Source organism: Panulirus ornatus, chromosome 35 (assembly GCF_036320965.1).
Source record: "Panulirus ornatus isolate Po-2019 chromosome 35, ASM3632096v1, whole genome shotgun sequence".
In the NCBI taxonomy this organism is placed as follows: domain Eukaryota; kingdom Metazoa; phylum Arthropoda; class Malacostraca; order Decapoda; family Palinuridae; genus Panulirus; species Panulirus ornatus.
In genome coordinates this window covers 12,459,917-12,485,373 of record NC_092258.1, presented here as the reverse complement: position 1 = coordinate 12,485,373, position 25,457 = coordinate 12,459,917, and the positions used below count along the sequence as shown (strand labels likewise).

Here is a 25,457-nt window from a genome sequence, read left to right as displayed (position 1 = left end):
TCCCTCCAGCCATGTTTGCCCCTTTAATGTTAAGAGAATGGAGTTCCAGTTCTTGTGCAGCCTCTGCTGGAAGCGTTTATTTATTTCTGATACATTTCCAGTGATCGAGTGATGAATTTCGCATAACGATCCAAGTGCTGTCTGTCCCCCTGATCTCCACTGCAAATGATGTTGCCATGAAAAAGTCTCCGAATTTTTATATTTGTAACTTTTTTTTATCCAATTCCGTGTTTGGGATCGTGACTGATCATATGTCAATTTTTCTATTCATTTTTGGACGAAGATTCAGACTAAATACGTGTCATATACAGCTAAACGCCGGGAATGTTTCAACTCTCCCTCTCCAAGATCGAAGCCATAAGCTTCGACTCTTGTTGAAACAACAAACAACAGAACCAGCAACTTGATCAAAAACTTTGGGGTATTATTACTGAATGTTGTAGATCTTCCACACGTCAGGTCTTGAAGCCTTGCATATTCAAAAGCAACAGACATCACAACGTAATTTGAATGCAGGATTAATTGGTAAGGGGTCGCAAATGAAATAAGGAACGAATCATGACTCTCTGCTCGAGACATGCTTCATCCGTTGCAGTTTCGAAACTGGCACATCTGCCTGGTTACCACTCCGCTCTCCCGGGGTCCACTGCAGGCAGAGACCAGCAGCAGGAGTGGGCTGGGCGTGTGTCAGGCTCGTCGCTTGCCTGCGTCCGTCACATTCATACGATAAAGAAATTTCCGAGAGTCTTTTTTTTTTTTTTCTGTCGGCGATAATAAGAACGTCACACGTCATGAGGGTGTGAGACGTTAAGATGATGGGAGGTGTAGCCAGTTGACGAGCCCCCGAGCTCCTTCACACCACTTAGCGTGAGATAACGAGACGTTGAAGACCATTATACTGAGGATCTATACGTTCTAAAGGCCAGTTTAAGACCAGACTTTTAGATAAGCAGTTGAGGTACATAGTCTCATGGTACCAGATAGACACACAAGCACCAAACGTATCGTTAATGACGGAGGCGTTGATTGAGTCCCAACCAAGAGCGTCTTAATTACGTAATAGCCTTGGTAGGTTCAGTTATCTTATCATGAACACCGTCTCATAACATCTGATTACGTAAACATACAGTGCATTTCGTAGCCCGGGCATGGATGGTTACATACGTGAACTTGAAATGTAGATAAGGTATATTACGTAATTACCTGCTGGTAACATAAACCTGGTCCACATGTATAATCTCCCCGTATATACATATATGAAACGATAAACCAAACATATTCTTCCCGTATATACATATATGAAACAATACATTGGTCTTATTCTTTTATAGACTTGAGACTATCTGAATTTGGCCTTTCCACCCACTTCTGAAAACTAACTTGAAGGCACTAGATATGGCACGAGCTTGGCCCACATTGAAGAACTCATACTCCAGTCCATGGGCTATAATACGTAGTGTATGTGGTCTTTGAATTATCTTCAACCCATGAAGGTGTTTTAAGCTTCCTCGGGTGGTAGTTTAAAACATACCGTGACTCATTATCATAAGACAGTACACATCAATGCAATCGTCTCTGAGGCGTAAGTCAAAGAAAAACTATTTGCATATATATATATATATATATATATATATATATATATATATATATATATATATATATATATTAATTTATATTTATTATACTTTGTCGCTGTCTCCCGCGTTTGCGAGGTAGCGCAAGGAAACAGACGAAAGAAATGCCCCCCCCCCCCCCAGACACATGTATATACATACGTCCACACACGCAAATATACATACCTACACAGCTTTCCATGGTTTACCCCAGACGCTTCACATGCCTTGCTTCAATCCACTGACAGCACGTCAACCCCGGTATACCACATCGCTCCAATTCACTCTATTCCTTGCCCTCCTTTCACCCTCCTGCATGTTCAGGCCCCGATCACACAAAATCTTTTTCACTCCATCTTTCCACCTCCAATTTGGTCTCCCTCTTCTCCTTGTTCCCTCCACCTCCGACACATATATCCTCTTGGTCAATCTTTCCTCACTCATCCTCTCCATGTGCCCAAACCACTTCAAAACACCCTCTTCTGCTCTCTCAACCACGCTCTTTTTATTTCCACACATCTCTCTTACCCTTACGTTACTCACTCGATCAAACCACCTCACCCCACACATTGTCCTCAAACATCTCATTTCCAGCACATCCATCCTCCTGCGCACAACTCTATCCATAGCCCACGCCTCGCAACCATACAACATTGTTGGAACCACTATTCCTTCAAACATACCCATTTTTGCTTTCCGAGATAATGTTCTCGACTTCCACACATTTTTTAAAGGCCCCCAGGATTTTCGCCCCCTCCCCCACCCTATGATCCACTTCCGCTTCCATGGTTCCATCCGCTGCCAGATCCACTCCCAGATATCTAAAACACTTCACTTCCTCCAGTTTTTCTCCATTCAAACTCACCTCCCAATTGACTTGACCCTCAACCCTACTGTACCTAATAACCTTGCTCTTATTCACATTTACTCTTAACTTTCTTCTTCCACACACTTTTCCAAACTCAGTCACCAGCTTCTGCAGTTTCTCACATGAATCAGCCACCAGCGCTGTATCATCAGCGAACAACAACTGACTCACTTCCCAAGCTCTCTCATCCCCAACAGACTTCATACTTGCCCCTCTTTCCAAAACTCTTGCATTTACCTCCCTAACAACCCCATCCATAAACAAATTAAACAACCATGGAGACATCACACACCCCTGCCGCAAACCTACATATATATATATATATATATATATATATATATATATATATATATATATATATATATATATATATATATATATATATTTTTTTTTTTTTTTTTTTTTTTTTTTTTCCAAAAGAAGGAACAGAGAAGGGGGCCAGGTGAGGATATTTCCTCAAAGGCCCAGTCCTCTGTTCTTAACGCTACCTCGCTAATGTGGGAAATGGCGAATAGTACGAAAGAAAAAGAAAATATCTTTCTTTTAAACTATTCGCCATTTCCCGCGTTAGCGAGGTAGCGCTAAGAACAGAGGACTGGGCCTTTTTTGGAATATCCTCACCTGGCCCCCTTCTCTGTTCCTTCTTTTGGAAAATTGAAAAAAAAAAAACGAGAGGGGAGGATTTCCAGCCCCCCGCTCCCTCCCCTTTTAGTCGCCTTCTACGACACGCAGGGAATACGTGGGAAGTATTCTTAATCCCCTATCCCCAGGGATATATATATATATATATATATATATATATATATATATATATATATATATATATATATATATATATATATATATATACACACAATGGAAAGAAATCTGTGGTTTCGGTGCATTACACATGACAAGTAGAGACTGAGTGTGAACGAATGTGGCCTTTGTTGTCTCTTCCTGGCGCTACCTCGCGCGCACGCGAGGGGAGTGGGGCGCAATTTCATGTGTGGCGGTGGTGGCGGCGGAAATGGATGAAGGCAGCAAGTATGAATATGTACATGTGTATATATGTATATGTCTGTATATGTATACGTTATGTATATATATATATATATATATATATATATATATATATATATATATATATATACATTTGTGTATGGGCGTTTATGTATGTATACGTGTATATGAGTGGTTGGGCCATTCTTCGTCTGTTTTCTTGCGCTACCTCGCTGACGCGGGAGACGGCGGTTAAGTATGATAATGATAAAAAAAGATTATATATATATATATATATATATATCCATTCGTCTGAAAAAATTGCCAAAATCCAAAAGAAATTCAATACAAGACTGAAATTTTCGTCTCCATAGAATAATAATTGAGTGAGCTAGTTGGGGCGAGGGTCTGTAAAGGTTCTCCCATGGTCGGACTAGATGAAGTGATTTTGATGATCAGCCTAAGTAAACACATGTTGAAAATACGATCAAAATGCATGGTAACTGAGGTAGCGTTCTGAGAAGGGGAATCCAGATGATCAAGCCTGATGGTTTATTTCTGATCAATTTTTGGCGCTGTTAAAAAACTTTATGACTTCCTTTCAATAATGTTAGATTATCCCAGTACCGTGTAAAGTGTTAGTTCAGTTAAATTTTGGTGATCCGTTCAGCCTCATACCATCATGATCAATATATTAATCCAGTTAATTTATAGTGATATGAAAAATATATTGATCCAGTTAATCTGTGGTGATATCATGATCAATATATTAATCCAGTTAATTTATGGTGATATGATCAATATATTAATCCAGTTAATTTATGGTGATATCATGAATGTTAATCTAGTTAATTTATGGTGATATGATCAATATATTAATCCACTTAATTTCTGGTGATCCGTTCAACTTACCACAGTGATTAATATCAATCTCTTTATTTTTCTCATTCCAGTAACCTAGCACCATGATTAATATTAATCCAGTAAGTTTCTGGCGATCCGTTTATTTGTAAGGTAAATTTCTGCAGAGAATTCGAATTGCTTCAAAAGTTTGTAACTTCTGATCCAAGAGAAAGTAACTTCAATTACTGCAGATCTTCGCAGGGGAAGCTATGTAAACTTTTTATCCCAACATGGGGCAAATTTAATGACTTTACATCTTGAGAGGATAAATGATTCATAACTTGGGGACCCGAGACAGGGTCAGTAGACCCGCCAACTGCTCCGTAGGGAAGGCAGGTTCGCGTCACTGGTTCCTGACTTCTCCCGTCAGTCTAGAGGCGATCTAGGGCCACAGGTGTGTGTCAGTGTCAGTACGTGTAACGCAACCCTGATAAGTGGATGTTTACCTTCGCTCAGACTGGCTTATGAAGTCACTGGTGCATATATATAGCAGACCAACACCTCCTTATGTTCGCTAGATATGTGTTTACATGTTTTCTGGAACTTCTAGGAAACAGGACGGATACGGGCGAAAAGATCAGCACTTTCCCGTACAGTTACAATACTACAGTCCTGGGACACTCGTGGATCCGAAATCTCTGAACGCGTCACCTCACTAACACGAGAGACGCCTCACACAACGACACGTCTCCTTCAGTGGTCGAAGCTGTGTCGACTCCTCATCTCTGCCTATCGAGACAGTGTTCGGTGTTGCTTCGAGCACGCTCGTTCCAGGGCTATGCGTACGCGCTCGCGTATAGAGACAAACACTAGTACCCTTGAAGGACGATGGAAATGGAATCCAGTGTGTCCGTTAGGCTCGCAGTTCTAAGAAGTGCTAAGCATATGCTTGTGATGCGGCCGTCTTCTCGAACATCGGAGAGCGTTATTCCTCCCCGTGAATAGGTGATTATCAGTCTTATGGTCTGAGGCCTTTAAACCTCCAAGGGTATTGGTGAAAGGGAGGAAGAACTCCCACATCAAGCGTCAAACTACTGCTGAAGGTTTACTTCCTTCAATATGCCGGTCACTATTATCGTGTTGGTACCATACCCTGGCCAGGATTTGTTCTGTAGTATGTATGATTAGATACTTGAACCTCCGGCAATTGATTGCTTGGGTTCAAGTCTGATTCTGACCGGTGGAAATGGTAGGTAAAAAGCAAGTGCTTCGTGCTTAGGAATTAACTTTACGTTCATCTTAAGTTTATATGCATAATTCTGCCAAATGACTTAATGATGGGAACTATAGAGACGTATGCTAAATGTTATGGTCCCAGATATTGATCTTCAAAGAGCTAAACATGATGTAAACTCGAACCTCGACCAACAGAAAGATGAACTTGTTCGATGATCCGTAAAGAAAGACAAGAGAACTGGACAAATGTTGAGCATTTTCATGATTCGAAACATTATCTTGTATGAAGTCTGACCTGTTTAGCAAAGACGACCTTTACAATGCGGACACAGAAGGTAATCATTCGAAGTGAGTTTAGTTTCGAGGACCTTAAGTGACTGTGTGAACTACCTGTATATTGAAACAAGTGAAGATGAAGATGGAGGGAAGTGTCGTCAAAGGACAGAGGAATCCAGCGACTGACGAACCACGATCCAAAACTTGTGTCCCAGGTCCACCAGAACGTGGGACACACTGACTAAACCTTGTGTCCCAGGTCCACCAGAACGTGGGACACACTGACCAAAACTTGTGTCCCAGGTCCACCAGTACGTGGGACACACTGACTAAACCTTGTGTCCCAGGTCCACCAGAACGTGGGAGACACTGACCAAACCTTGTGTCCCAGGTCCACCAGAACGTGGGACACACTGACTAAACCTTGTGTCCCAGGTCCACCAGTACGTGGGACCCACTGACTAAACCTTGTGTCCCAGGTCCACCAGAACGTGGGAGACACTGACTAAACCTTGTGTCCCAGGTCCACCAGAACGTGGGACACACTGAACCAAAACTTGTGTCCCAGGTCCACCAGTACGTGGGACACACTGACCAAACCTTGTGTCCCAGGTCCACCAGAACGTGGGACACACTGACCAAAACTTGTGTCCCAGGTCCACCAGAACGTGGGACACACTGACTAAATCTTGTGTCCCAGGTCCACCAGAACGTGGGACACACTGACTAAACCTTGTGTCCCAGGTCCACCAGTACGTGGGACCCACTGACCAAACCTTGTGTCCCAGGTCCACCAGAACGTGGGACACACTGAACCAAAACTTGTGTCCCAGGTCCACCAGTACGTGGGACACACTGAACCAAAACTTGTGTCCCAGGTCCACCAGAACGTGGGACACACTGAACCAAAACTTGTGTCCCAGGTCCACCGGAACGTGGGAGACACTGACTAAACCTTGTGTCCCAGGTCCACCAGAACGTGGGACACACTGAACCAAAACTTGTGTCCCAGGTCCACCAGAACGTGGGAGACACTGACTAAACCTTGTGTCCCAGGTCCACCAGAACGTGGGACACACTGACCAAACCTTGTGTCCCAGGTCCACCAGAACGTGGGAGACACTGACCAAACCTTGTGTCCCAGGTCCACCAGAACGTGGGACACAGTGAACACAAAACTTTTGTCGTGTTCTTAAGATAGCGACTCTTACTGGTCACTCGGGCCTGATTCGTCAACACGCTCGTCGGCGTGAGCAATCGATGCATTTTTTTTCCCGCATGATTACACGAGGAAGATAAGTTGGCTTATCACATGTGAATTGCGATAGGTAAGGTGGCGTAAGCACGGTAAACACCAACAGCTGCCAGGCCTTCCACGGGTGAAACACTAAAAGAACTGCCATGAGAGAATGACCCAACAGACTTGAAGATATTTACTTCAGCACAGCTCCACACTCTATATGGCTCTCTTCTCCCCACACGGCCTGCCTCCCACTCTCTCCTCATTCCATAAGTGAATTCAGCGCTGAGGCTGGGGCCAGCTGGAACATTAAGAGATGTTAAAGAAATGAGTTCTGCTTCGGTGCATGACTAAAAGCGGTTCGGTGCATTTGCCGTCTTATTCACGAGTCTTTCTAGACGTTTCTGAGTCTTTAAGTAGAAAGGGATCTTACACCTTCATGAAGTGTGGACGCGTCTCCACTTTAGAAAAACGGTGGGGAAAGGCTCGGAACCACGGGTCTCACAATGACATGAGCCGAGACTCTGTCTCTTTGTGAGTCGCTGGTGATGTCCAGGAGAAATACTGGGGTTTATGAGGGAATTATCTCTGTGAAATACTGTAGTCTTGTCAACAATGCTCCGTGGATCGTGTGATGCCCCACAGGAGCCAGACAACGCCATCCTCGCCAAAGCTAACGAACGGAGATAAACCGAGATGGGTTTGCTCAGGTTGGTTTTGTGTGTTTATCGTCAAAGTGGTGGATCGCTTACGGTACCATTTACGGTAAAGATTTGGAGAGTTGTATTCTGACTCCGGGGTCCAGCGTGCTGTACGCTCCGAATACGACCGAAAAATCTAGGATGTGTTTACTGGAGGATAAGGTTAACATCACATATAGAACACCTAGTTATTGTTGATCAAGGTATTGCCAAAGATGACTTTAGCTTTCTGGTGGTGCGAAATTGGCGTTGTTATAGATTCTAAAGTCTTGGCTCGAGTGTAAGTTTATCTCACTCAAGGAATTCACCGATTCTTTTGGAGTAGTGTGACAGACCTCGGCTTGTGTGAGTGTGACAGTGAGATCCATAAGGCCTTAAACAGACTTGTGTTGTTAACGTAGGCAGAGGTTGGATACGAAGAGGAGACATGTCCAAGATCTGAGATGGATAGGTTGTCAGTCATCCCCCAAAACAGAATACAAAATAGAATTTTCAGAATCTCGTCTTCCAGCAGATGTAAGTGGCCGTGGCCATCTCCAGGGGATACATGAGGACTGGAGGTTAATGTAAATCAAAAAAAGTTTTGAAGCTGTTACTGCTCGACTGTTTGTTGCTGTTTGCGTCCGTTACTTTCCGTTATCCCCGCAACCCGTTTGCTCTTGAGCCACGTTCCGTTAAGGTGCAGTATATTGGCCATTGTCTAATCCTAGCGTAGATCCGACTAAGAAACGTATATTTTTGTTCCTCAACAAACAGAGAAGCTGTATCACTGACCTATAATATGCCTCTTGAGTAATCCTTGATATCCAGTCAGGGAAACTTGGCCACTTTTTGGACACTTAGGCTTTTGCGATTGGCCTTTATTCATTCGTTTTTCTTCAAGGGGAATCTTGTCTGAACTACGTGTGTCCAGGAATATAATGCACTGAGAACAGGCATGTATGCTTGTTCCGTCAGTTTATGTATACTTCATAACCTGTATTGGGAGCCACATTATAATGTCCATTGTATTTCCATGGCTCACATTACGCAACCATATACCGATAACCATAGAGGTGGTGATGAATACCTGGGTGTGCTGTGGGCCGCCTACCCTGACCGGTACTCGAACCTGTGCCCCCTGATTCATATCCGGTAATGAGACACTTGTATCAACCAGTAAATTTCAAGGGATCACAATTGAGCGCGTGATCAAGTATATTCCTGAGTCCGCGGGGAGGTAGAGCGCGATGGGTTCCCAAGTGCACTTGCGTGTAATAATCACATCATCAGAGGAGGTGCAAGAGAAATGTAGCAGACGGTTGATATACACGTGAGTTCCCAAAATGCTCATCGATACTTGGTTCGGCTGCTGCTTGAGGAGGCCCGGCCCAACCCGGCACTGGCTTCATGGTCCGGGCATCAAGCGAATTGTCTGACGTCCGCGAAATAAATGACGTGCCATAACGCGCCAGATATATAGTGTGGTTAGGTGCGAAATGTCTGAGCGTGTGAGATGCATGACCACCAGTTTCCTCTCGTTGCATGCGTAATGAGGCTATAAACTGAAATGTTTTCGGCTATTGATGACAGTTGCAGACATTATTAATGCTAAATACATCTATACCATTTACAGGCTTGTGTCCATGTACGATATTTGGGCAATACAGTGATGTTTGATTTACGATGATCTTTTGCCACTATACACTTGAATCATTTGCCTCGTCAGGTCAGTCAAATGTGCATGAAACATACTCTCATTCAATATATTCATCAAAACTATATTAGATTAGACAAAATGAAATCAAGAAAGAAAGAAGGGAGATTAGGTTATGATAAAAGTAGCGCATCATAGTGGATATGACAACATGGTGTGGCTGGCGTCACCCGCAGCCATACGAAGAACGGGAGCCACAGCTCTTCGCTGCCAAACCTCTCCCAGTGTTAAAGTAGCTCACAACACAGCAACAAAGTCTATACTGTGAACAGAACGATCCCACACAGATGAAGAATGACAAAGAACACAGAACTGCTATGTATATGATAGCGTCCCTCAACTCGAAGAGCAGCTGATCACCTTTCAGAAGATATGATGCGCACACTCAGTGCGCATTTTCCCTTGTGGCCATGAATTTCGCAGGTCAGATATCTCGCTCGACACCGAACAGCGGTGGTTCTCTCATTCATGTGGGTGGACGCAGGTGTCACTGGAATGGCTTACTCTCCCACTCGAACTCCCTAAAATTGGATTCGGATATCTCTAAAATCTCTTCGAACTGAGATCTCCAGAGTAAGAATAGAAAAATCGCATTAGTTACCAGTTCTCTTGTGTACCTTACCTAGTGGACAATAAGTGAAGGAGCCACTGAAACTTAGAAGACGTATGACGCAAAGCTTATAAAGTAGAATGTTTTTAACGTTATTCTATTATGGCATTAGCCATAGCGTGTACAAACAGACTTATTGGAAGTGTGACACAAAGTGAACGAATTCCAATATCTTTTGTTGTTGACTAGAGTGAGGTAGAAAGCGGGCGGTCAGACATTTATATAAAGGTCGTTGAGTATTGACCTTAGGCTATGAATGTGTTGTGGTGTTGCCAGCCGTACCCCAGTGGGCGGGAGTGTACTGTGCTTTAAGTATATGATGTTCTTCTTGCAAACTGTGCTTTTGGCTCACATTTTTGAGACCTGGATGGATTCCGGAACGAGTTACGCTTCAAATATGTTTTAGAATTTAGAGGTTTGTAAATATTGTGCACATTTTACTGATACTCTGATTCAAACTAGACATCTTTAGTTTTGTTGATAAAAACGTCCGGTGAACTAATTACAAGTTAAGTTTTCTCATGTCCATAATATCTGCCCTCCATTGCAACTGTTGGGATTTTATATATATTCCCTCCATCTCCCCTGTGAAAATACCAAGAGGTGACTGAACGAATGTGGCCTTTGTTGTCTTTTCCTAACGCTATCTCGCGCGCATGCGGGGGAAGGGGGTTGTCGTTTCATGGGTGGCGGGGTGACGACGAGAATGAATAAAGGCAGCAGGTATGAACTATGTACATGTGTATATATGTGTGTGTATGTATATATATGTATACGTTGAAATGTATGGGTATGTATATGTGCGTGTGTAGACGTGTATGTATATGGTTGGGCATTTTGGTGGGTTGGACCATTCTTTCGTCTGTTTCCTTGCGCTATCTTCCTAACGCGGGAGACAGCGACAAAGTATGATATATATATATATATATATATATATATATATATATATATATATATATATATATATATATATATATATATACACGAATATAGCGCATTTCCATATAACATACAATCCTCCAACAGCCAGGATCGAACCCAGGAGCCCTGCGTAGCAGGTGGAAAGATGGAGTGAAAAAGATTTTGAGTGATCGGGGCCTGAACATGCAGGAGGGTGAAAGGAGGGCAAGGAATAGAGTGAATTGGATCGATGTGGTATACCGGGGTTGACGTGCTGTCAGTGGATTGAATCAGGGCATGTGAAGCGTCTGGGGTAAACCATGGAAAGTTGTGTGGGGCCTGGATGTGGAAAGGGAGCTGTGGTTTCGGGCATTATTGGATGACAGCTAGAGACTGAGTGTGAACGAATGGGGCCTTTGTTGTCTTTTCCTAGCGCTACCTCGCACACATGAGGGGGGGGGGGATGGTATTCCATGTGTGGCGAGGTGGCGATGGGAATGAATAAAGGCAGACAGTGTGAATTGTGTGCATGGGTATATATGTATGTGTCTGTGTGTGTATATATATGTGTACATTGAGATGTATAGGTATGTATATTTGCGTGTGTGGACGTGTATGTATATACATGTGTATGGGGTTGGGTTGGGCCATTTCTTTCGTCTGTTTCCTTGCGCTACCTTGCAAACGCGGGAGACAGCGACAAAGCAAAAAAAAAAATTATATATATATATATATATATATATATATATATATATATATATATATATATATATATATAGTTTGATCGAATAAGTAATGAAAGGGTAAGAGATGTGTGGTAATAAAAAGAGTGTGGTTGAGAGGGCAGAAAAGGGTGTAATGAAATGGTTTGGTCACATGGAGAGAATGAGTGAGGAAAGACTGACAAAGAGGATATATGTGTCAGAGGTGAAGGGAACGAGGAGAAGCGGGAGACCAAATGGGAGGTGGAAGGATAGAGTGAAAAAGATTTTGAGCGATCGGGGCCTGAACATGCATTAGGGTGAAAGGCGTGCAAGGAATAGAATGAATTGGAACGATGTGGTATACCGGGGTCGACGTGCTGTCAATGGATTGAGCCAGGGCATGGGAAGCCTCTAGGGTAAACCATGGAAAGTTTTGTGGGGACTGGATGCGGAAAGGAAGTTCTAGTTTCGGTGAATTACACATGGCAGAGACTGAGTGTAAACTATTGTAGCCTTTGCTTTTTTCCTAGCGCTACCTCGCACGCGCTCGGGGGGAAGAGGTGGTGTCATTTCATGTGTGGCGAGGTGGCGGCGAGAATGGATGAAGGTAGCAAGTATGAATATGTACATGTTTAAATATGCACATGTCTGTGTATGTATATATATGTATACGTTGAAATGTTTAGGCATGTATATGTGCATGTGTGGGCGTGTATATATATATATATATATATATATATATATATATATATATATATATATATATATATATATATATATATGTGTGTGTGTGTGTATGTGGGTGGGTTGGGCCATTCTTTCTTCTGTTTCTTGCGACAAAGTGTAATGGATATAAAGTATATATATATATATATATATATATATATATATATATATATATATATATATATATATATATATATATATATATATCGCCCGTAGTTTTGAAGGTGAAAAATCATTGGAGTGGTGGTTATGGAGGCTTGGAGTATGACACTGGAATCATGTGGCGTTGTCATAATCACTACCACGAAAAATTGGTTGAAAATGGTTCACTATTTTTCGTTTTCGTGACAGATGAAATATTGGAACTTGCTTCCTTCGTCGGGGTCGTCAAATCAACCAGGAAGCGTTGACAAGTATGATTATTTTATGACTGTGGTCAACCCTATACCACGGGTTTATATATTTTTGAAATCCCATAACGTGGGACCCTATCCCCATTATGCTCTTGAAACGGACCAGTGATGACCGTATGTCTAAATGTGGGTCGATATTCGCATGGGAATCACGGCTGCTCATTTGGCGGGTCCGGATTAGGGTTCGGATCGCAGCGAGCTGTGGTTCGGACCCCAGCCTCTGACCCTCAACTGTCCAGTAACTCGCTTATAAACAAGAGAAAAAAGAGACAAACTTAAGGACTATTTGGTTTTACATTAGGTCTGTAACTGGGCAGCATTTCATAGAGTTATCTCTTGTATTAACGTATGATAGATAGTCCAGTTATTTTGAGGGTTCAGTCGAACTAGCGTGTGTTTCAACAGTACTACGCAACAGGCGCTTCGAGAAGAGTGTAATCAGCTTCTTCATGTGTTCGGGTGACTGAGAGGTGTTGCAAGGTACCACCACACTGGGGTTTTTATCCTGTCATTTGCCATTTGGGGATTATTTTTACGTGACCTGACCTCAACTTACAGTGACTGAGTCGCCACCCTGTCGCCACATACACGCATCTTCGTTGAATGATGTGGTCCACAGTAAGTGGAAGTTACGCGAGCGTGGGTGACAGTGGTGGAAGGTGTTGGTGGTTTGATAAACATCGACTCTGGAACCACACGGCCACTTCTAGGAAAACTTTGAAGTTTTATGAACTGGATTCGTATGAACTTGATAAAACTTGGAAGTTTTCTTTCCCCTCCAGTAAACTAGAGACTCTTCGAAATCTAGCTTGCACACCAAGGGTTCATTACACAAGACGGTTACATATTGCAAACGATGAATGTGACATAATCTAACATGTTGATCTTGAATCCTATACAACTCTTGATATTACGAATCTATAATGATGATGTAGTTTACAGGAACAACTCAACGCCTGGGTTGTGTCCACACCAAACACTCGTACTAACCTGTTGAACTCTATTGCACCGCTATGTGCTGTGGTGCCCACAACACACACTCTGGTAAATGGAGTCGACACTGGTGGGGGAACACTTTTAAAAGGGGTGGGTGTGTGTGTGTGTGCGTGGGAGTCTGGGCACCTGCTGGTACACAGGTGACCCCAGGCAACGAACCGCCCGCCTGCTCACACACACACAGCACCTCAAGGTTAAGCTGTAAGACTTAACATTCCTTGACTTCGTCATCAGACTCTTCAGTATACGTGATCACCTTCGTCAGGAACGTCTCAAAGGTTATGTGATATTTCGATGCTCAGACCCAGAGGAATGTCTTCTATTTTAGATCTTATATGGACGGAAGACGGAGCTGTTTTACGCGCCTGGCATTACCGTGTGGCATTGAGTTGCTCTTACCTGGCCAGAGAGAGAGAGAAAGAGAGAGAGAGAGAGAGAGAGAGAGAGAGAGAGAGAGAGAGAGAGAGAGAGAGAGAGAGAGAGAGGGGTCTCCAGCGCGGGGTATACATACAGATCAGTGTGACCATCGCGTTGGGTTTACGTAATACCCATGGGCACCCCACCGCATCGGCCCGCGTGCGCGTCCCTGTTGTCTGCACGCGAGCGCGCGCTCGAGTGACGTGAACGTGTTTGTGTGGACATGGATGCACACACGTGTGTGTGTGTGTGTGTATGTAGGGTAGGCTACAGGTAACGCTGGGGACGTGGAAGTCTTTGCCAGTTCGTCAGAGGCAAAAACACTAATGATAAAGATGATGCCAAAGTTGCTGAGGTGGCCAGCCAGCCTGGCTGCTGGGACGACTGAGGTGGCCAGCCTGCCTGCCTGCTGGGACGACTGAGGTGGCCAGCCTGGCTGCTGGGACGACTGAGGTGGCCAGCCAGCCTGCTGAGACGACTGAAGTGGCCAGCCTGCCTGCCTGCTGGGACGACTGAGGTGGCCAGCCTGCCTGGCTGCTGGGACGACTGAGGTGGTCAGCCTGGCTGCTGGGACGGCTGAGGTGGCCAGCCTGGCTGCTGGGACGACTGAGGTGGCCAGCCTGCCTGCTGCTGGGACGACTGAGGTGGCCAGCCTGCCTGCCTGCTGGGACGACTGAGGTGGCCAGCCTGCCTGCCTGCTGGGACGACTGAGGTGGCCAGCCTGCCTGCCTGCTGGGACGACTGAGGTGGCCAGCCTGCCTGCTGGGACGACTGAGGTGGCCAGCCTGCCTGCTGGGACGACTGAGGTGGCCAGCCAGCCTGGCTGCTGGGACGACTGAGGTGGCCAGCCTGCCTGCCTGCTGGGACGACTGAGGTGGCCAGCCTGCCTGCCTGCTGGGACGACTGAGGTGGCCAGCCTGCCTGCCTGCTGGGACGACTGAGGTGGCCAGCCTGCCTGCCTGCTGGGACGACTGAGGTGGCCAGCCTGCCTGGCCTGCTGGGACGACTGAGGTGGCCAGCCTGGCTGCTAGGACGGCTGAGGTGGCCAGCCTGCCTGCTGGGACGACTGAGGTGGCCATCCTGGCTGCTGGGACGACTGAGGTGGCCATCCTGCCTGGCTGCTGGGACGACTGAGGTGGCCAGCCAGCCTGGCTGCTGGGACGACTGAGGTGGCCAGCCTGCCTGCTGGGACGGCTGAGGTGGCCAGCCTGGCTGCTGGGACGGCTGAGGTGGCCAGCCTGGCTGCTGGGACGACTGAGGTGGCCTGTCTGCCACAGAGGCTGGGGTTCTCCTCTCTAGGCAGTCGACCTCGCGAGCTCCATGCGTGGTGGAGATCAAGTGGAGTTCAGAAGGGTCAGGTTTAGACGCAGCAAAGTGCTATACCACATGGGTGGTGGAGATCAGCCATGGGGAGATTATGGTCGTGTTTAACGATGGCGAGATGTGGAGGTCGTCTCCTTGTAATCCTGCCTCTGTAACTTGGGCAGACGTCACGCTACAGGACTGTACCCTGGCATAGCACTGTACTACAACACCTCACGTGGAGAGTTCTGAGAAGACAGATCATAAATAATTGGGACCCTAAAAATGACACTTCAAGTCGTAAGTCTGAGACTTGTTAAGTCGGTGTGACTTTGTATGACCTGCAAGAGTTAAAGTGATTGAAGCAGATGACCCTGGAATGACCTCCAGGCTGTGTTAACTGCTAACGACAGATGACCCCGAATTGTGCCACTGTCGTTGTAAGTTGTTGGCTATGAAAGAGACAGACAGAGCACCACAGGAGGTGGTCGGTGGGAGGAGGGCAGGTCTTGGGGAAGCTACATCCTTCGCGTGCTGCGTGATCCATTCCAGTCTTCACCTCCGTCAGTAAGGACCCGGGGGTTCCAGGCCACGTTGGAGACCATCAAGTGTTCATCGTTCTCGACCTGTTCTCCAAGAACACCTTCTGGCTGAAGATTATCCGTAACTGGGTTTTAATTTGTCACATCTTTGCTTTCTTTTTCGTAGCATGTGATCTATTTTTTTTTCTTCCAGTATTTAAGTCTCTTATACGCCGATCTTCAGGAATAGAATATGATAAATCTCTTTTTTTTTTCGTTTATGAAACGCTTAACGCTTACCCATGGCTGACAATACCTGGTCCCTGCGGGCTTGTGTGCGCGGCCGCTCCCACGTCGCTGGCAGTAATGGCTCCTACACTGACCCTCCACGGCGGCAGGAGGGTGCGTGGGAGGGAAGGTGGAGGGAAGGGAGCGTAGTAGGGGAGTCGAGGTTCGAGCGACCCCCCCCACGGCACAGTCACTTGACCCTCTGACCTGTAGAGGCCAAATCCATTTAGCCTGTGTGTGGAATCGGGGCAACAGATGGGCCTCTGCAGTGTGTACTACCTCCACGTCCCCCTCAGCCCCAATTATACGCCTGGTACCCCTATCTCCCTCCAGACTAGCCACAGTAGGGAAGAAGAACAGGCGGATTGACTGTGAGTCAGTTGCTCGGGCTGGGGCTTGACCCCTGGGCCGGAAAACTCTTTAAGATGAAGACGTGAACCTGGGCACTACAGGAGTATGATTGGTGTGCAGGGTTAGCCCCAGCCGAGGGTACTGAAGCTGCCATATTTCTCTTTTCTTCTTCATCTAAAACATAACTTATTTGCCGACGACATTCGTCTGTTGACGTAAACCTCACCCAGTCTGGAGGCTCGTGTGTTTATGTATTTGCCCTGAGGATAAGCTGAGGCATAGCTCAAGTGATCAGGTGACGGGTGAGGTACTGTAGACATGCGTCACGTATGGAGTATGTATGCCACAAGGTAGAGCTCATCTCAAAGGCAAAATGGTACTTAAGGAACCACTGAAGAGAGAGAGAGAGAGAGAGAGAGAGAGAGAGAGAGAGGAGAGAGAGAGAGAGAGAGAGAGAGAGAGAGAGAGAGAGGTGGTTCTTCAGCAGCTGCTTTCTTACCTCTGTGTGTGTGTGTATGGAGGTATGTGTCTGGGCCTCTGTGTGTGTTCCCAATTCACTCCCTGATCTATGATATAACATTGTGGTACGCACAGAGGGCACCTCACTCACTGTTCATGTCCGTAGTGAAGTTTGCGGGCACTGTTGCTTGTAAAGACACTCACTGTCCACGTCCGTAGTGAAGTTTGCGGGCACTGTCACCTCTAAGGACACTCACTGTCCACGTCCGTAGTGAAGTTTGCGGGCACTGTTGCTTGTAAGGACACTCACTGTCCACGTCCGTAGTGAAGTTTACGGGCACTGTTACCTCTAAGGGCACTCACTGCCTATGTCTGGCTCCGGACACTGTTGCTTGTGGCTATCATGGACATCCACTGAAGTTCGAACTTGCTTGCAGAACAGTAGAACAATGTTCGGGATGTGAACATTCTCAGTTTGTTCATCTCTCAACAAAGTTTCTATACAGGTGCAGTCGTGCCATCAAAGGGAGATGAAATGGACTGAAATTGGTTAGTTTAGTGATGTAAATAGATAATTGGTCGGGAAAATAGGTGACTAATTTGCCTTCATGCCAATTACACCACGTGCATTATGTTCTCTACTTCATTACTCCTCGCCACACGGTCAGACTCAGCCCCGTGGTAATGTACTGCCCTATGTATGGCTTTTGATGGTTAATCACAGTTGATTAATAGGGATAAATCCCAACAGATTAATATCCATTAAAACTGAATATATCACATGGTATTTTTATAATTTTTTTTCTACATAAATATGACTGGAATGATATCAAAAATTAGAATAATTTTATAATCATATTTGCATACATGATGTTCACACGTTAATGATTCTCTTTAGATTGGATTAGATTCTCTGGCGCACAGTGGAGAAATTCTATCTGTCTATCTGTACTTTATCTATGTTTATCTGGCGCTACCTCGCTGACGCAGGGGGTGGCGATACTATTTCCTGTCGAGAATGGACGAGGGAGAGCTAGCATGAATATGTACATGTGTGTATATGTATATGTATGTATATATATGTATATATGTATATATATTTGTATGTATATGAGTAGATGAGTCTTTCTTCGTCTGTTTTCTGGCGCTACCTTGCTAACGCGGGAAGCTGCCATCAAGTATTGATATATATATATATATATATATATATATATATATATATATATATATATATATATATATATATATATATATAATGGAATGAGTGCGTACTTTCATAGAAAACATAATCCTCTCTAACACCATGGATTCGAACCCCTTACTATAACCCGGGAACAACTGTTTGATTACTAGCGACCGAATACCCTTCCTCTCACGTCCATGACCAATGGGATTTAGACCGGTCAAATCCCGTCAGGCTCACATGAGCCGCTAGCCAGCAGTGTTAGCGAATCTATTGTCACGCGTGAAGGTGTATGAACACGAACATAGTGCAGTGGGCTCGTTGAGATGATGGATATTCGATGGCTAGTAATCGTATGGTCATTTCTCTCTTTATTGACAGCAAAGCCTAGTTGATAGCGTACCCAGCTCCCAAGCAAATGGTCGGGTTTCGAATCCAATGTATGGAAATGCGCGCACTGTTGCCGTATATTCGTGTTCATATACCTTCATTATAATTAGTATATACACACACACACACACATATATATATATATATATATATATATATATATATATATATATATATATATATATATATATATATATATATATATATATATATGCACAACGAAGAGACGTAGCTAGGGTGCCATTTGGTTTACCAAATGGCACCCTACCTACGTTTATTAGTTGTATATCAACTGACTGTTATATTTCTTTCTTGTATCTCTCCTGATAATGTGATTTACCCCAGACGTTTCACATGCCTTGGTTCAATCCACTGACAGCACATCGACCCCGGTATACTACATCGTTCCAATTCACTCTATTCCTTGCACGCCTTTCACCCTCCTGTATGTTCAGGCCCCGATCGCTTAATTTCTTTTTCACTCCATCCTTCCACCTCCAATTTGGTCTCCCACTTCTCCTCGTTCTCTCCACCTCTGACACATATATCCTCTTGGTCAATCTTTCCTCACTCATTCTCTCTATGTGACCAGACTATTTCAAAACACCCTCTTCTGCTCTCTCAACCACACACTTTTTATTACCACATATCTCTCTTACCCTTTCATTACTTACTCGATCAAACCACCTCAAACCACATATTGTCCTCAAGCATCTCATTTCCAACACATCCACCCTTCTTCGCACAACTCTACCTATACCCCATGCCTCACAAATATATAACATTGTTGGAACCACTATTCCTTCAAACATACCCATTTTTGCTTTCCGAGATAACGTTCTCACCTTCCACATATTCTTCACCACACCCAGAACCTTCGGCCCCTCCCCCACGCTGCGATTCACTTTCGCTTCCATGGTTCCATCTGCTGCCAAATCCACTCCCAGATATCTAAAAAACTTCACTTTCTCCAGTTTTTCTCCATTCAAACTCACCTCCCAATCTCGCTGACGCGGGAGACATCGACAAAGTATAAACATATATATATATATATATATATATATATATATATATACGTATAATGCAGTAGATGACAGTGGCGCGCATGATCTAGTATTTGCTGATAACCAGGAGAAAAATGAAACAGCATAAGTTCCCAAGTGCACTTTCGTGCAATGATCAAATCGTCAGGGGAGATACAATCATTGCACGAAAGTGCACATGGGATATTACCGTGTTTTATTTTCCTCGTTATCAACAAATATATATGATCGCTCTAGACAATGATGATAGCTATGAAGATGATATCACAATTTGGTAGGAGTTCAATTATATCTAACATGTATTGACAAATTATATGTTAAAATGAATTATCTGAACTATTATCGAGTTGCGATTTCACCTTCATATATATGACTTGCCGATTGGAGTTTACTAGCTTTGTATTTCCTCATTACTCTATATGCGAGAGGGAGTGTTGACTGGCCATAGAGACGACTCTAACTTCGTCTTATAAGATCTCTGCTCTTGCCATCTCCGTCAGGAGTCGACCTATGACGAAACGCTTCAGTAGTTCTCTGAGAGAATGAAGTGTTATGTCACTACTATCTTGAAGGGCACTGGAGTAGGCATGGTGGGCAGTGTCTCCAGAGGAGAGGTTAAGCAGTGATGTCACTGTCTTGAAGGGCACTGGACCAGGCATGATGGGCAGTGTCTCCAGAGGAGGGGTTGAGCAGTGATGTCACTGTCTGAAAGGGCACTTTACCAGGCATGGTGGACAGTGTCTCCAGAGGAGAGGTTGAGCAGTGATGTTACTGTCTGGAAGTGCCCTGTACCAGGCGTGGTGGGCAGTGTCTCTAGACGAGAGGTTGAGCGGTTATGTCACTGTCTTGAAGGGCACTGGACCAGGCATGGTGGGCAGTGTCTCCAGAGTAGGGGTTGAGCATGGACAGTGTCTCCAGAGGAGGGGTTGAGCATGGACAGTGTCTCCAGAGGAGGGGTCGAGCATGGACAGTGTCGTCTCCAGAGGAGGGGTTGAGCATGGACAGTGTCTCCTCCAGAGGAGGGGTTGAGCATGGACAGTGTCTCCAGAGGAGGGGTTGAGCATGGACAGTCTCTCCTCCAGAGGAGGGGTTGAGCATGGACAGTGTCTCCTCCAGAGGAGGGGTTGAGCATGGACAGTGTCTCCTCCAGAGGAGGAGTTGAGCATGGACAGTGTCTCCTCCAGAGGGGTTGAGCATGGACAGTGTCTCCTCCAGAGGGGTTGAGCATGGACAGTGTCTTCTCCAGAGGAGGGGTTGAGCATGGACAGTGTCTCTAGAGGAGGGGTTGAGCATGGACAGTGTCTCCAGAGGAGGGGTTGAGCATGGACAGTGTCTCCTCCAGAGGAGGGGTTGAGCATGGACAGTGTCTCCTCCAGAGGAGGGGTTGAGCATGGACAGTGTCTCCTCCAGACGAGGGGTTGAGCATGGACAGTGTCTCCTCCAGAGGAGGGGTTGAGCATGGACAGTGTCTCCTCCAGAGGAGGAGTTGAGCATGGACAGTGTCTCCAGAGGAGGGGTTGAGCATGGACAGTGTCTCCTCCAGAGGAGGGGTTGAGCATGGACAGTGTCTCCAGAGGAGGGGTTGAGCATGGACAGTCTCTCCTCCAGAGGAGGGGTTGAGCATGGACAGTGTCTCCTCCAGAGGAGGGGTTGAGCATGGACAGTGTCTCCTCCAGAGGAGGAGTTGAGCATGGACAGTGTCTCCAGAGGAGGGGTTGAGCATGGACAGTGTCTCCTCCAGAGGGGTTGAGCATGGACAGTGTCTCCAGAGGAGGGGTTGAGCATGGACAGTGTCTCCAGAGGAGGGGTCGAGCATGGACAGTGTCGTCTCCAGAGGAGGGGTTGAGCATGGACAGTGTCTCCTCCAGAGGAGGGGTTGAGCATGGACAGTGTCTCCAGAGGAGGGGTTGAGCATGGGCAGTGTCTCCAGAGGAGGGGTTGAGCATGGACAGTGTCTCCTCCAGAGGAGGGGTTGAGCATGGACAGTGTCTCCTCCAGAGGAGGAGTTGAGCATGGACAGTGTCTCCTCCAGAGGAGGAGTTGAGCATGGACAGTGTCTCCTCCAGAGGAGGAGTTGAGCATGGACAGTGTCTCCTCCAGAGGAGGAGTTGAGCATGGACAGTGTCTCCTCCAGAGGAGGGGTTGAGCATGGACAGTGTCTCCTCCAGAGGAGGAGTTGAGCATGGACAGTGTCTCCTCCAGAGGAGGAGTTGAGCATGGACAGTGTCTCCTCCAGAGGAGGAGTTGAGCATGGACAGTGTCTCCTCCAGAGGAGGAGTTGAGCATGGACAGTGTCTCCTCCAGAGGAGGGGTTGAGCATGGACAGTGTCTCCTCCAGAGGAGGGGTTGAGCATGGACAGTGTCTCCTCCAGAGGAGGAGTTGAGCATGGACAGTGTCTCCTCCAGAGGAGGGGTTGAGCATGGACAGTGTCTCCTCCAGAGGAGGAGTTGAGCATGGACAGTGTCTCCTCCAGAGGAGGGGTTGAGCAGGTATCCAGTTCCTGAAGGAGGTTTGCTGTATATTGATTTATATACTTGTCTTCCCCGGGACCTGGGCATCTGCCAAGTCTCGGAGCCAGACGCATGTTGCCTTGTTTCTCTCGTCTGTTGCTCCCGTTTCGAGGGACGTGGCCCTGTATGTCTCTTAACCTTCCGTTACTGATGCATGGGAGGTACCGTTACTCATGTTACGTAATGTTTATGAGTCGTTACTTGACATTGTGACTTGGTGTTATGTACCGTTACTTATGTACCGTTACTCGTGTTACGTAATGTTTATGAGTCGTTACTTGACATTGTGACTTGGTATTATGTACCGTTACTTATATACCGTTACGACTCCTGTTATGTAACGTTATGAGTCGTTACTTGACATTGTGACTTGCTGTTATGTACTGTTACTTATGTACCGTTACGACTCCTGTTATGTAACGTTATGGGTCCTTACTTGACATTGTGACTCGCTGTTATGTACCGTTACTTATGTACCGTTACGACTCCTGTTATGTAACGTTATGAGTCGTTACTTGACATTGTGACTTGCTGTTATGTACCGTTACTTATGTACCGTTACGACTCCTGTTATGTAACGTTATGGGTCCTTACTTGACATTGTGACTCGCTGTTATGTACCGTTACTTATGTACCGTTACGACTCCTGTTATGTAACGTTATGGGTCGTTACTTGACATTGTGACTCGCTGTTATGTACCGTTACTCCTGTTATGTAACGTTATGAGTCGTTACTTGACATGGTAACTCGCTGTTATGTACCGTTACTTATGTGTCGTTATTTGCCATCATTACTTGCCGTTATGTACCGCTACTTGATCCTGTTACTCGCTGTTACATACCGTTACGAGACGTTAGATCTCGTGACTTCCCCTTGAAGCTTTTATCCTGGCTACCCCATAACCTTGGGCCTGCCATAGCGTAACCTCCAGCTTGGTGCACCATAGAGCGTCATTTATAGCTTTATATCATATTCCTTAGCTTTCAACATCCAAGCTATACACAAGTTTCCCTCCACGTACGAAGTTATTTTCCGTCCGAGTTTGGAATCTTGAGCAAAGTTGTGTTCTGCATCGCAGTCTGTTCTCTCTGTTTTTGATTTCTTGTTGTTCTCGTGTTCCAAGCTTACCTCTGACGTCGTCTTTGTATTCATGATTTTTAACTCGCTCGTCTTGCCTTGTGTGAGATCGCACTGGTGAATGAATGCCTTAATCAAGGTCATCTCATTAAAGCTATATATATATATATATATATATATATATATATATATATATATATATATATATATGTATATATATATATTCTTATGAATCCAAGGGGAATGAAACTCGATAAGATCCCAAGTGCACTTTCGTGTAATAATCATATCATCAGGGAATATATATATATATATATATATATATATATATATATATATATATATATATATATATATATATATATATATATATATATATATATATCATACCCTAACCTAAAGCAGATACCTAATTTAACGACCAACCCTCATGGAAAGATGAACGGCTGGGTTGACTGTGAACCAACTCGCCGCAACCAGGAATCGAACCTATGCGCTCGACCCTAGGCAGCCGTGAATGCTTCATGGTCAGCAACTCTAGCTGCTACACCAAGGAAGTCTATAGAAATTGGATTTAGCCTTGTCTTTTGCATCCATGTGCTCAAATGTCATGTACCTGACGTCAGTTCTTATCTTCTTATTATCAATGGATGAAATAAGATCAGTTTTGAAGTGGCTCGTGTTCCTCTCTTACGTGCTATCGAAACAGTATGCACTGTGTGCCTGTGTGTGGAGAAGGTGATCATGATCCATGCATCATGCACTGTGTGCCTGACTGTGTGTGGAGAAGGTGATCATGATACTTGCATCATGCACTGTGTGCCTGACTGACTGTGTGGAGAAGGTGATCATGATCCATGCATCATGCACTGTGTGCCTGACTGTGTGTGGAGAAGGTGATCATGATACTTGCATCATGCACTGTGTGCCTGACTGACTGTGTGGAGAAGGTGATCATGAGTCTTGCATCATGCACTGTGTGCCTGACTGACTGTGTGTGTGTGGAGAAGGTGATCATGAGTCTTGCATCATGCACTGTGTACCTGACTGACTGTGTGGAGAAGGTGATCATGATCCATGCATCATGCACTGTGTGAGACACTTCGTCAAGCGTTGCATTTCAACATTTCTCTCTGGTGGTAAAAATTTCCCAGTAATGTTCACTGTTCCTTCACATTCCCGACTGCCATGTCTCTCCATCAAGATCACATCTCCAGTTTCTTCGTTGTGTTAGTTCCTTTTGGTTCTTGTACAGAGTCTGCGTTATCCTATTCGATCTTGCTAGAGGGAACGTAAGGTAATCCAGTATTCCTTCCATCACAACAAAGGATCGTAGGAGGTGTTATAGCTCGTTCATTTCTAAAGTATTTCCATTACTTTTAAAGAGTTCAGATCTCGTAATTCTTCTCGCTCTTTCCGGTGTGATCTTCTTTTATTTATATGTTGTATTTATCTGTTAATAGAGGTCTTCAGTTCCATCGTCTATATATCTGGTTTCTGTTGTTCACCCCTGAAAAATCGTCCACCTCCCTCCCTCCCTGCCATGACCTCCACCTCCTCTGTCTCAATCCCTCCCTCAGAGTCGCCACATTTTATAGATCGTATTCTCAGTTTGGTTCGTTCCTATTGTGCCCAGGTTCACTCTTCAGGTTCACGGCCAACTGTTTCCAACTATTAGCTGGCTGAGCCCGCCACACTCCACCACTATCGCTGGCCCTTACTCAGGGCGCACTGCTAGTAAGCGAAAGCCTCATTGTGCCTCCCATATATATATATATATATATATATATATATATATATATATATATATATATATATATATATATATATATATATATTCTTTTCTTTCAAACTATTCGCCATTTCCCGCATTAGCGAGGTAGCGTTAAGAACAGAGAACTGGGCCTTTGAGGGAATATCCTCACCTGGCCCCCTTCTCTTTTCCTTCGTTTGGAAAATTAAAAAAGAATAATGAGAGGGGAGGATTTCCAGCCCCCCGCTCCCTTTCCTTTTAGTCGCCTTCTACGACACGCAGGGAATACGTGGGAAGTATTCTTTCTCCTCTGTCCCCAGGGATATATATATATATATATATATATATATATATATAT

General features: G+C 45.1%; 2 protein-coding genes across 4 annotated transcripts in view; one reads left to right on the top strand and one right to left on the bottom strand.

The window, feature by feature from the left end:
* LOC139760164 (uncharacterized) overlaps nt 1–13,932 on the bottom strand; it is a 78,486-nt gene extending 64,554 nt beyond the window's left edge. The window contains exon 1 of the mRNA XM_071683076.1: nt 13,798–13,932. The gene's annotated coding sequence lies outside the window, so the exon portion shown is untranslated. The remainder of the gene's footprint in view (nt 1–13,797) is intronic.
* Nucleotides 1–25,457, top strand: part of LOC139760167 (putative sodium-coupled neutral amino acid transporter 11) — a 223,199-nt gene that overhangs the window by 4,275 nt on the left and 193,467 nt on the right. The window lies entirely within an intron of this gene.